The sequence below is a fragment of the Mya arenaria genome, chromosome 15 (assembly GCF_026914265.1).
Source record: "Mya arenaria isolate MELC-2E11 chromosome 15, ASM2691426v1".
Lineage (NCBI taxonomy): Eukaryota > Metazoa > Mollusca > Bivalvia > Myida > Myidae > Mya > Mya arenaria.
This window is the reverse complement of record NC_069136.1, coordinates 57,076,094-57,086,491: the sequence shown is the minus strand read 5'-3', so window position 1 is coordinate 57,086,491 and position 10,398 is coordinate 57,076,094. Positions and strand designations below refer to the sequence as shown.

The 10,398-nt window shown below is 37.3% G+C and overlaps 9 non-coding genes across 9 annotated transcripts; 6 read left to right on the top strand and 3 right to left on the bottom strand.

The window, feature by feature from the left end:
- Positions 1 to 13: 13 nt before the first annotated feature.
- Positions 14 to 95, bottom strand: Trnal-uag (transfer RNA leucine (anticodon UAG)). Its single transcript has one exon. It is a non-coding gene; the product is annotated as a tRNA-Leu (tRNA).
- A 138-nt stretch (positions 96 to 233) lies between these two features.
- On the top strand, positions 234 to 315 carry Trnal-aag (transfer RNA leucine (anticodon AAG)). The gene has a single exon. It is a non-coding gene; the product is annotated as a tRNA-Leu (tRNA).
- A 246-nt stretch (positions 316 to 561) lies between these two features.
- Positions 562 to 635, top strand: Trnai-aau (transfer RNA isoleucine (anticodon AAU)). The gene has a single exon. It is a non-coding gene; the product is annotated as a tRNA-Ile (tRNA).
- A 312-nt stretch (positions 636 to 947) lies between these two features.
- Positions 948 to 1,029, bottom strand: Trnal-uag (transfer RNA leucine (anticodon UAG)). Its single transcript has one exon. It is a non-coding gene; the product is annotated as a tRNA-Leu (tRNA).
- A 4,125-nt stretch (positions 1,030 to 5,154) lies between these two features.
- Positions 5,155 to 5,236, top strand: Trnal-aag (transfer RNA leucine (anticodon AAG)). Its single transcript has one exon. It is a non-coding gene; the product is annotated as a tRNA-Leu (tRNA).
- A 3,953-nt stretch (positions 5,237 to 9,189) lies between these two features.
- Trnai-aau (transfer RNA isoleucine (anticodon AAU)) lies at positions 9,190 to 9,263 on the top strand. Its single transcript has one exon. It is a non-coding gene; the product is annotated as a tRNA-Ile (tRNA).
- Positions 9,264 to 9,575: 312 nt separating this feature from the next.
- On the bottom strand, positions 9,576 to 9,657 carry Trnal-uag (transfer RNA leucine (anticodon UAG)). Its single transcript has one exon. It is a non-coding gene; the product is annotated as a tRNA-Leu (tRNA).
- A 132-nt stretch (positions 9,658 to 9,789) lies between these two features.
- Trnal-aag (transfer RNA leucine (anticodon AAG)) lies at positions 9,790 to 9,871 on the top strand. Its single transcript has one exon. It is a non-coding gene; the product is annotated as a tRNA-Leu (tRNA).
- A 246-nt stretch (positions 9,872 to 10,117) lies between these two features.
- Trnai-aau (transfer RNA isoleucine (anticodon AAU)) lies at positions 10,118 to 10,191 on the top strand. The gene has a single exon. It is a non-coding gene; the product is annotated as a tRNA-Ile (tRNA).
- Positions 10,192 to 10,398: the final 207 nt, after the last annotated feature.

Below are 10,398 nucleotides of genomic sequence, written 5' to 3'. Positions count from 1 at the left end.
GTAAAAAGAAATGTGGCAGCGGTGGGATTCGAACCCACGCCTCCGAAGAGACTGGTGCCTAAAACCAGCGCCTTAGACCGCTCGGCCACGCTACCTTCACATTTCAATCAGAGGTTTATACTTAGTTTTATCTTATTCGGTATTGTATCTTTAACTACGCGAATGTAACACCCGTATTGTTAACATATATATGTATACTACATACAATCAATAACAGTCGGTGTATGTTAACAGGTAGCGTGGCCGAGCGGTCTAAGGCGCTGGTTTAAGGCACCAGTCTCTTCGGAGGCGTGGGTTCGAATCCCACCGCTGCCACTAAATATTTTATCAACGGAAATCAGCTAGGTATATTATATCTATTTCATCAATACTACAATAACATTTATATCACAGGGCACAAAGACAACCTTTAAATAGGAAAGAAATGAAGCAGTTTACATTTGCTAAAGTACGTTGATCATTTCCATAGTTATTGTAACAAGAAGCATGCTTATTTTAATGGGCAGTGTAACAATTGAGTATTCACAATAAATTATTACAAATGTAATTGGTAAGTAACTAGGCCGGTTAGCTCAGTCGGTTAGAGCGTCGTGCTAATAACGCGAATGTCGTGGGTTCGACCCCCACACTGGCCAGTATATTTTGAAATGTAAAGTTTTAAGCCTTTTCTTGACAATTATAACAAACACTGCGTTACAAAATAAAGTTAAGAGACACAATTTAAATCTACTCGCCTTATTTGGTGTAGGAGTTCGCGAAAATATGGATATTTATGAACTTCTCAATGTTACACATGGGTATAAACAGACTATTTAGAAATTCTTCAATGCATAAATACATATTTGAAATAATCAAATAAATGGCCGAACCCACACCCGAACCCCTCAAAGTAGGCTGATAACTTCCACAACCTTGGCCTATCTATTAAGACTATGTAAAAAGATATGTGGCAGCGGTGGGATTCGAACCCACGCCTCCGAAGAGACTGGTGCCTAAAACCAGCGCCTTAGACCGCTCGGCCACGCTACCTTCACATTTCAATCAGAGGTTTATACTTAGTTTTATCTTATTCGGTATTGTATCTTTAACTACGCGAATGTAACACCCGTATTGTTAACATATCGCCTTGGTCACGATATAATGACAATTTCCTTTTTGCTGTTGTTACGTTGTAATTTTCTTAACATGTTATGTTAAAATTGTCTTTTTTATGTCTCATGATATGTAGAATATATCTGTCGACTCAACTTATACAGACTTCCATCGCTTGATTTGACGCGTTTTCTAATTTCAACCTCCAAATAGCCAAAATGTGGCTAAAAACTGTCGTTACAACGTTTCATTTCAAAATTACCCCTTTTTTAACATAAAAAATAAAAAATACTGGAAAATAATTGTATCAGATATCTTGAGCTTTGAGTAAGCAATTTAGTCTTCTTTCTGTAGCTGGTTATTTCATTTAAATTGCATAAAAACTGACGGAGTACTACTAAAATAACTGAACCCACCATTTCGTTACCAAAATCTGGCTTTTTCAATTCAGGGATACAAAATGGCCAAAATTTATTAGCAATATGGTATTTTGTGAAAATATGACCCTCAATTGGAAGAACTACAACTCATTTATCAATAGCAATAAGAAATTTATACATAAAACCTACATTACCAAATTTATTATACGCCTGAGTATGCACCCAAAAATACAGAAAATTTTGTCCCATCCGTAGACGCATGTTTTTCCCAGCAAGGAATATGCTTAGCATATAACCAACCAGGCAGATTTTGCATTTCCATTCAGTGACCAAATATATTATTTGTTGCATCAATATCTGATTGTAATTTTTAAATATGAAGCTCAACATGTCAATGTCCCATCCGTAGACACCATGTCCCATCCGTAGACACACATAAAATGCTCAAAATTTGCATATATTAAGCGAAAAGAACCACTTTCCTTTGACAGAAATGTAGCACATATTCAAACCTAGGCAATGGATTACCAAAAACAACTCATTACCTTTGTATTTTCATTTTTCCACTTCTATATGTTGCTAAAAACATTGAAATTCATGCCTTAACTTATTTTTTTCTATAGTTTGTATGTTTGGGAATTAAAATAAGTAGCCAAAATACAGGATGGATTATGCTGTTTTAGCCAGACATAAAGAGGCCTATTAGAAATTTATTTATGGTTAAGAAAATGAAGTACAGTAAAGCTGGTAAATGTCTACGGATGGGACATTTAAATCACGCTATGTACGAAATGTCCATTTATAAGTTCAGGTGTGACTAGAATTAACATTAATACAAAAATGGACAAGCAGGGAAATAAAAACCATTCAAATATACCTGAAATTGACATTAATGTAAGTGCAAAAGCCCTTAGAATGAAAAGATACAGGGGAAAACTGAAAAATGAAAGAAATGAAAAATATGATGAAATGAAGAGGAAAGATGCTGAAAGAAAAAAACACATGATAGGCAAATTGACAAAGAGAGAAAAGAAAGTGATCCAAGAGAAACCAAAAAACAATAATAAATATGGAGAGAAAAGAAAATGAAATAGCTTGCCAAAAAGAAAGAAGGTGCAGACAATATCACAAACAAAACTAATGGAGAAAACCGGACTCCTAGACAGACACCGTGTAACAATAAGAATAGAGAAATGAAAGAAAATAAAAGCCTGAAAAAGAAGAAGAATGTGCTTAAAGATGCTTTAAGTACAGAATTGGACGATGGGGATAAAACTTAAAAAAATACAGTGAAAATAGTCTTTCAACAGACCAAGATACTACAAACATTGATCAAACAAAAACAGATGGTACAATAGACAACGATGATATTAACAGATCCAGAACAGCCACAAATTCAGCTGAAATATAAGTAATGAGATGTGTGAGCCTCCATTTAATTCAAGAAGCAAGAAGTACAAAATATAGAGCAATATCAAAAGTAAAAGAAAGTATGCCTACAACACCAAAGCGTAAAACAAGAGTGTAAGAAAAACTGATAGAGTATGTCACCAACGATAAGAAGAAATTTGGAAGAAAAGGGTGTTATTTTACCAAAGAGTGCTAGAAGAAATTTAAAGCTGAGCGAAACAGTCAATATGAACAACATTAAAAGAAGAATACAGGATGTGAAATTGTGTCATGGAGGGACTTCACAAGAAAAGAAGACATAATACAACAATGTGTTGCAATGTGTGCTTGATAGGAATATAACCAAATACCATACTAGCTTTGGTAGTGGGATTGCTTCCTTCCTACAAGTTAGGCGACCAACAGGGAAAATAGACAACACCAATGAAAAGAAGTGGAAACTAAAACCAAGAAAGACAAGGAAAGATAGGCTGACTGCAGGAACTGTTATTTGTCAGTAGATGTGTCCGGAAAAGTACCGAATAAAAAAGATGTAAAGTTACTCGATGGAGAGAACATCCAATCTCAAGTAATGACAATGACCTTGGCCGAGGCATATTAATTATTTATTTTCTGGAGTTCTTAAGTAGTTAAGAAAAGGTCATTGACAAAATGTCATTTTTACATATGATTCAGAACAGTTTCTCAGTTTTGGAGTATATATATCAGTTATCAGGGCTTTTTCTGCCCATTTTTGGAAAAAGGATCCTAGACATTTTGGGAAAATTTGCGTCACAATAATGCCTAAATTGGGAAAATTTACAGTTAAAATAAAAAGCTTTTCAGTCTCCTGCAAATGAGGAAATTATTAAATATAAGTTTATTTTCCCTTTCAAAAGCCCTAAAACAGCTGAAATCTTAATTCTTGGGTGTAAATATGTATTGCAATGAATCATGACAGATACTAATTTTTCATTTCAAATGATCTCTGAATGTGATGCAAATCAATGATTTCTGAATTCAGTTATCCCCAAAACTTTACATCACCTAATTTTAGGATGTTGAATGAACCGGTACAGGTAAAAACACTGTTTTACTTTTGATTGGGATTTTTTTCTGAAGATTGGAAAAAAATATCATATATTTTGCTTTAGGAATGGGTCTGATAGTCGGACCCGTGGGTACTATATAAAATGCCCTGGTTATTGTTAATTAAACATGTTTCTAAGTTAAAATTTCCTTGAAACATTGAAGTAGTTAGTAACTGGATACAGTATTGTGGATACCATCAGGGAATATCTTATGCCTGCAGCTTGGTATTACATTAAATAGTTTTATGTCCCATCCGTAGACACTTACAACACATGGTACATTTACATCGTGTCTATTTCTAACAACTGAACTAGTGAAAAATCTTACATTTGGTGTTCAATGAGGAATTTAAAACATATACTGATTGACACCATTATAATTCAATGAATTTTCACCTTTAAAGTTGCATCTTAAAACTGAACTTAAAAGGTCCGATTATCAAATTACAATTACATTGTAAAAGGTTGTCTTACTGAAATTTAGAAATATTAAATATCTTGTTCTTCATTTTTGTGTTCTGTTAGCATTTTTGCAACAAGAGATGTTTATACTAGGTTTGTAACTGAGCTTAAAGTTCATATGTAAATATATAGTGTGCCTTTTGTCCCATCCGTAGACACTTCGGACCGGATACAGAAAGTGATCTAAAAAAATTATGCATCAAGATAATGCTGAAAAATTGGTATGGCCTTGTTTGTTTTTGATTCTGGTGTTAGAAAAAATCACTTTTATTTGCTTCCTTGGGCTTCTAAAAATGGTAGATCATTTACAAGCAGTCAAATTCAAAATAATATCACGACATTTATGGTTAAATCTGATTTATTTCTACTAAGAAGGAATAAAGTCAATTATTTTGCCCATAACTGTTTATTTGGCACCTATGCAACAAGTCTGGCTAAAAAAGCATTATAAAAGAGTTCTGTCACATTATCAAAACCATTTAAATATACATCACAAAATTATTTTTTTTCAGTATTCCTTGATACATAAACCTCCCTGAAAAAAAAACTGGAGCTCGAACCTAATGATTTTATTCGAATTATTATAACACCATGACCCTACTGTTATGGAACGTATGTAATTTGGCTATTTGAATACTTTGATTTTTTACCCTTTGTGAAACACTTTTTGTCATTATATCGTGACCAAGGCGTATACATGTATACTACATACAATCAATAACAGTCGGCATATGTTAACAGGTAGCGTGGCCGAGCGGTCTAAGGCGCTGGTTTAAGGCACCAGTCTCTTCGGAGGCGTGGGTTCGAATCCCACCGCTGCCACTAAATATTTTATCAACGGAAATCAGCTAGGTATATTATATCTATTTCATCAATACTACAATAACATTTATATCACAGGGCACAAAGACAACCTTTAAATAGGAAAGAAATGAAGCAGTATACATTTGCTAAAGTACGTTGATCATTTCCATAGTTATTGTAACAAGAAGCATGTTGTTGTTGTTCTTGTTGTTATTGTAGATTCCTCCGCTAGTTGATCGGAGCACCCTATCGGAATAGGTAATGTTGGTTGCTGCTGTTGAAGTTTTCGTTAAGGTCTGGTTGAGTATATTTTAAATTTTTTGTAGTTAAGCTGGGATGTCGGTCATAGAATGTGATAATAATAGAGCCTTGAGGGCATAAGTCATTAAATCACTAAAAAACTACTGCATCACGAGTATGATAAGATCCGTTACAGTACTAGTCACACTACACTAGCTACGTAAAACTAAAAAACATTGCTTAAAACTGATTAACAGATATGTACACACACGTAGTAACGTTTGACGATATATTTATCGACACATAAGTCTAGAGCCACTACATAGTAACCATATAAGTCTATCCCTCTTGTGGGCATGGTATGGTATTATACTATGGCTAAGTATACGGTAATAAGCCTGATAATATCAGCTGGCAGTAAATAATAATGTTCAGACTAGCAGTTGAGAAATTGAGTGATGAATATAGCAGTTTTCCTGGCGCGAGACAGTTCAACTACGGGGGCTGGCACTGCTGTTTCTTCAGTATAAAGTTCCTAGCAGAATGCAGGTCATACACTAGCTGTCTGCTAATTCTCTCTACTTGCAATAGAGTTTCACTGTTGTTGCCAATAATGTCTCTAATGGTTGGGGCGGAGCAGTCAAGAATACACTGAGTAAGGAGTGTTGGGTTATTTGTAATGGTATCACTAACCTTAATGTTAAGTTCATTTGTCAGGGTATGGGCAAGACGTATAATGTGTTTTTGCCGGGCATGTTGCAGTGATAAGCACTGCGTGAGAAAATGTTCCCTATCTTCAGGGCCAAGGTTGCATAGGGTACAGGTTGGGTTAACCAAGTGTTGATTAAATTTGTGTTTGTTTGCTTGCAAAGTGTACGTGCCAGTGAGTACCCGTGCCTTGACCACAGCCTCTTTGACTTGCCGAGGGTTCGTCTCGATCGAGGACCACAATTGGTGTGGGTTTGAAATTGGGTCTTTTTGTATTGAGTAAAAATTTCAGTGAAGATTTCCTTTGTTTATCTTCTTCCCATTGTTCTGCCCAGTAGTTGTTGACTGCTAGATTGATTTTCTCCTTCCATTCATCACGGGTGGGAGGTATGTCTAGAAGATCATAGGCAGAAGGTAAGTTGTATTTGCTCAGTATGCGACGTATATTCATGAACCAGCTGTGACTATCGGCCTGTTTGATGGCTAATTGTCTCCTGGCAATCTCGTACTCGGCTGTATCTGGGTTTCTTAGGATGTTGCCGAATAGTGTCAGGGCGTTGATGTCTATCTGTGTTGAAATAGGTGTCGCACCAATTAATGAATATACGGCAGCGGATGAACAACGGTCCGGCAGGTATTGGATTTGCCTCATTAGCTTCGCCTCATAGCTTGCTAGTTGATTGAGGTCTTTCTGTGTTAAGTGGATTGTCTCTAAGCCATAGATGATTCTGGGTCTGGCAAAAGTGACGTACATGTGTAGGGATATTGTGGGGTTTATGCCATTTCTTCCATGCAGGTCCGCCCCCATCAGCGAATACATTGCTCTCCTTCCAGTGCCAATTCTGCATGTGATATTCTGTTGTTGTTTATGGTGTCGCAGGATGCCAAGGTGGGTGGTACTTTCGGTTTCGTGAATAGTACTGTTACCGATGTTCCAATGTTGTGGTTCCCTTTTTTTGTCGGAGTTGTATATGACAATTTCGCTTTTCGTTGTGTTTATGTTGGCCCTATCTTTGCTATTAAACTTGTGGACCAGCTGGAGTGCTGCTGTGAGGTCTGCCGGATTTGTAGAGAGTAGAGCAATGTCGTCTGCAACTGTTGGGGCGCCTGCATATGTAGTGCCAATTTTTGCGCCTATTCTGTTGTGGTCCAGCGACTCTAATAATCCATTGTTGAAGGTTTTGTACAGGATAGGTGATAATTTTGCGCCTTGTCTAATACCTTGTTGTACAGAGAAGGGATCACTTATGTTACCCTGCCATTTCACTTTTGTAGGAGCATTGGTTTGTAGGTCTCTTATGATCATCCATATATCGAGGGGAAGGTTATTGTGGTATAGTTTTCTGAAAAGCCCATCATGCCAAACAACGTCGAAGGCCTTTTCTGCATCCAGCGTAGCGAGGGCCAAGGGGGTTTTGTTGTCCATAGCCTCGTTTATGCATTCGGTGACAATCAATGCGGCGTTGTTTGGCGATGTGTTTTCGGTGAAGCCTCTTTGCAGTCTATTTATGGTCGGGTTGATGCATTGCTTGATCTCAGGTTCTAAGGTGTTTTCTAATATTTTACTTAATACGGTCGTGACAGTAATGCCTCTGTAGCTATTTGTAAGTCTTTGGTCTTTGTTTTTCTTTGGGACAGGGGTAAGAATTCCTTCTTTAATTGACTTGGGAACCGTTCTGCTAGTAATAATGTTGTTGATGATTCGAGTGACGTATTTGACAACTGCTTGGCTGCTAAGCTTGAAATGTTCAGCTGTCAGACCCCTAGCGTCTTCTGCCTTATTGTTTTTTAACTGACTAATGGCCTTTTCTACTTGTTGTGTAGTTCGACATTGGGTAGTAGCATCTTTATTTTCGATAAGGTCTTCAATGCAGAGCATTTCCAGTTCAACAGTTCTTTTAAAAGTGTTGTCATAATGTGGTCGGCAAGATGGAGTAGCCAGGGTATTAAAATGTTCTTTCCAGGTATCTAGGATTTCGGATTCTGAGGTGACCAGTCCACTGTCAGTGAGCAGAGTCTCAGTATGGTGCTGTGGCTGGCTTCTTTGTTTGTTTATGAGTTTGAAGAAGGCTTTTGAGTCAACATTATGGCTTTCCATAATTTCTTCATACAGTGAATTACGTTTATTTGCTGCATGTTGACGTTGGGCTCGTCGTAGATATTTCTTATTATTGCGCATCTCAGAGTAAAGATTGTTGCTTGTGTCCCTACTTTTCCCCCCATCCTTCCATCTACCAAAGGCTACCTTGGCTCTGCGGCTGGCTGCCTGGATCTCAGGGCTCCAGATGCCTTTGCCTCTGGGTTTACTTGTGGGTTTCTGGTGGCCTGGGATAGCCTCGTTGGTTGCGGAATGGAGAACGTTTTCCAGGTGAATTATATCTAGTTCTATTAGGCTTGGGCTTGATGAAGGTATTGAGATTCTCTCAGTATTCAGCAGGTTTTCGGTTACATTTTGGTAGGTGCTTTTGTGGCATTTGTGCCATTTTGGCTTTCTCAGGTTTGAATTGGTCAACTTTTTGTTGCTGTGGTTGTTGCTAAGGGTACATGGTACAGAACAGAGTACTAGGGTATGATCAGAGGTATTTGTGCTCTCATGTTCTTTGATTCTGATGGTTGTATTTTCTAGGTTTGTGAATATGTAGTCAATCTGGGCTGTGTCTCTGCCATTATGGTGAAAGAAGGTAGGGTTCTCAGGATATGACTCGTCAGGTGTCAGAGCCGTTTCCCTTAAAAATGCTTCTAGCAGCCTATCTTCCGGATTTGGTTTATTTCTGTGCAGGGATGTGTTAAAGTCTCCTAAGAGTAGTAGCTTGTGCGAGTTCTGGTACTTGGTAATTATCTCCCTGAGCTGGTCTAAGGTCTCTCTTATTTGGTTTGCTGAATCATTCGCGTAGTTAAAGATACAATACCGAATAAGATAAAACTAAGTATAAACCTCTGATCCATTCATGCTTATTTTAATGGGCAGTGTAACAATTGAGTATTCACAATAAATTATTACAAATGTAATTGGAAAGCAACTAGGCCGGTTAGCTCAGTCGGTTAGAGCGTCGTGCTAATAACGCGAATGTCGTGGGTTCGACCCCCACACTGGCCAGTATATTTTGAAATGTAAAGTTTTAAGCCTTTTCTTGACAATTATAACAAACACTGCGTTACAAAATAAAGTTAAGAGACACAATTTAAATCTACTCGCCTTATTTGGTGTAGGAGTTCGCGAAAATTTGGATATTTATGAACTTCTTAATGTTACACATGGGTATAAACAGACTATTTAGAAATTCTTCAATGCATAAATACATATTTGAAATAATCAAATAAATGGCCGAACCCACACCCGAACCCCTCAAAGTAGGCTGATAACTTCCACATCCTTGGCCTATCTATTAAGACTATGTAAAAAGAAATGTGGCAGCGGTGGGATTCGAACCCACGCCTCCGAAGAGACTGGTGCCTAAAACCAGCGCCTTAGACCGCTCGGCCACGCTACCTTCACATTTCAATCAGAGGTTTATACTTAGTTTTATCTTATTCGGTATTGTATCTTTAACTACGCGAATGTTACAACCGTATTGTTAACATATATACTACATACAATCAATAACAGTCGGCGTATGTTAACAGGTAGCGTGGCCGAGCGGTCTAAGGCGCTGGTTTAAGGCACCAGTCTCTTCGGAGGCGTGGGTTCGAATCCCACCGCTGCCACTAAATATTTTATCAACGGAAATCAGCTAGGTATATTATATCTATTTCATCGATACTACAATAACATTTATATCACAGGGCACAAAGACAACCTTTAAATAGGAAAGAAATGAAGCAGTATACATTTGCTAAAGTACGTTGACCATTTCTATAGTTATTGTAACAAGAAGCATGCTTATTTTAATGGGCAGTGTAACAATTGAGTATTCACAATAAATTATTACAAATGTAAGTGGAAAGCAACAAGGCCGGTTAGCTCAGTCGGTTAGAGCGTCGTGCTAATAACGCGAATGTCGTGGGTTCGACCCCCACACTGGCCAATATACTTTTGAAATGGAAGTTTTTTAAGTTTTTTTCTTTGATAATTAACATTTATTGAGGCACAAAACAAGTATTTAAGCAAAAGCATTTCGGATATAAAAAATGTATCGCGTAGAAATACAATTCAATGAAACTTGAGCATGTGACATGTTTGTACATTCAAAATCTATATTTCAACTGATTTAAATTAACAATGATGGACTTAT